The sequence below is a fragment of the Oncorhynchus mykiss genome, chromosome 30 (assembly GCF_057628025.1).
Source record: "Oncorhynchus mykiss isolate SJ-2025 chromosome 30, ASM5762802v1, whole genome shotgun sequence".
Classification (NCBI taxonomy): domain Eukaryota; kingdom Metazoa; phylum Chordata; class Actinopteri; order Salmoniformes; family Salmonidae; genus Oncorhynchus; species Oncorhynchus mykiss.
Genome location: NC_143051.1, coordinates 1,797,079 through 1,799,472, shown reverse-complemented (window position 1 = coordinate 1,799,472; position 2,394 = coordinate 1,797,079).

Sequence of the window (2,394 nt, the reverse complement as noted above, 5' to 3'; positions counted from 1 at the left end):
TTCAAGGGGGATTTTTTTCTTTTCTTTTGTGGCACATTTGAGAAGGTTATTTTGGTTGTATACTTTGCAGTATGTTTGCCAATCGGTTGTGCAGCCAGACTTATTGGCCATTCCTTTTGCCTCATCCTTCTCAACCATAACATTTCTTTAATTCCTCGCCAATCTAAGGGAATGTAACAGTTTTTACAGTCCCTTTCATGTTTATTAGTAACTGGAATAAGCAATTTCATATATTATGTCAAGTGCAGCGTCTGGTTGCTCCTCATTACACACCACAGACCAGCAGCGTCTGGTTGCTCCTCATTACACACCACAGACCAGCAGCGTCTGGTTGCTCCTCATTACACACCACAGACCAGCAGCGTCTGGTTGCTCCTCATTACACACCACAGACCAGCAGCGTCTGGTTGCTCCTCATTACACACCACAGACCAGCAGCGTCTGGTTGCTCCTCATTACACACCACAGACCAGCAGCGTCTGGTTGCTCCTCATTACACACCACAGACCAGCAGCATCTGGTTGCTCCTCATTACACACCACAGACCAGCAGCGTCTGGTTGCTCCTCGTTACACACCACAGACCAGCAGCGTCTGGTTGCTCCTCATTACACACCACAGACCAGCAGCGTCTGGTTGCTCCTCATTACACACCACAGACCAGCAGCGTCTGGTTGCTCCTCATTACACACCACAGACCAGCAGCGTTTGGTTGCTCCTCATTACACACCACAGACCAGCAGCGTCTGGTTGCTCCTCATTACACACCACAGACCAGCAGCGTCTGGTTGCTCCTCATTACACACCACAGACCAGCAGCGTCTGGTTGCTCCTCATTACACACCACAGACCAGCAGCGTCTGGTTGCTCCTCATTACACACCACAGACCAGCAGCGTCTGGTTGCTCCTCATTACACACCACAGACCAGCAGCGTTTGGTTGCTCCTCATTACACACCACAGACCAGCAGCGTTTGGTTGCTCCTCATTACACACCACAGACCAGCAGCGTCTGGTTGCTCCTCGTTACACACCACAGACCAGCAGCGTTTGGTTGCTCCTCATTACACACCACAGACCAGCAGCGTTTGGTTGCTCCTCATTACACACCACAGACCAGCAGCGTCTGGTTGCTCCTCGTTACACACCACAGACCAGCAGCGTTTGGTTGCTCCTCATTACACACCACAGACCAGCAGCGTTTGGTTGCTCCTCATTACACACCACAGACCAGCAGCGTTTGGTTGCTCCTCATTACACACCACAGACCAGCAGCGTTTGGTTGCTCCTCATTACACACCACAGACCAGCAGCGTCTGGTTGCTCCTCATTACACACCACAGACCAGCAGCGTCTGGTTGCTCCTCATTACACACCACAGACCAGCAGCGTCTGGTTGCTCCTCATTACACACCACAGACCAGCAGCGTTTGGTTGCTCCTCATTACACACCACAGACCAGCAGCGTTTGGTTGCTCCTCATTACACACCACAGACCAGCAGCGTTTGGTTGCTCCTCATTACACACCACAGACCAGCAGCGTCTGGTTGCTCCTCATTACACACCACAGACCAGCAGCGTTTGGTTGCTCCTCATTACACACCACAGACCAGCAGCGTCTGGTTGCTCCTCATTACACACCACAGACCAGCAGCGTCTGGTTGCTCCTCATTACACACCACAGACCAGCAGCGTTTGGTTGCTCCTCATTACACACCACAGACCAGCAGCGTCTGGTTGCTCCTCATTACACACCACAGACCAGCAGCGTCTGGTTGCTCCTCATTACACCACAGACCAGCAGCGTCTGGTTGCTCCTCATTACACACCACAGACCAGCAGCGTCTGGTTGCTCCTCATTACACACCACAGACCAGCAGCGTCTGGTTGCTCCTCATTACACACCACAGACCAGCAGCGTCTGGTTGCTCCTCATTACACACCACTGACCAGCAATTATTCTTTACATCAACAACATAGGAATCACTACAAAAGGTATTGTATAACCTCTTATCCACTATATTAGGCCCAGCCTGACCTCTTATACACTATATTAGGCCCAGCCTGACCTCTTATACACTATATTAGGCCCAGCCTGACCTCTTATACACTATATTAGGCCCAGCCTTTGGAACTTTGGTTTTCATAGATATTGCTATACTATATTGTGATCACTACTTCTGATGGATCTGGATACTGCTTTCAATCATATTTCTGCAGTATTAGTAAAGATGTGATCAATACATGTTGATGATTTCCTTCCTGTGCTGTTTGTAACTACCCTGGTAGGTAGGCTGGTAAACTGAACACGGTTGTTTGTAACGACCCTGGTAGGTTGACAGGTTGCAGGCACTGGTTACAGTTTGAAGGTTTTTCTTGAGTGGGCAGTTTGAT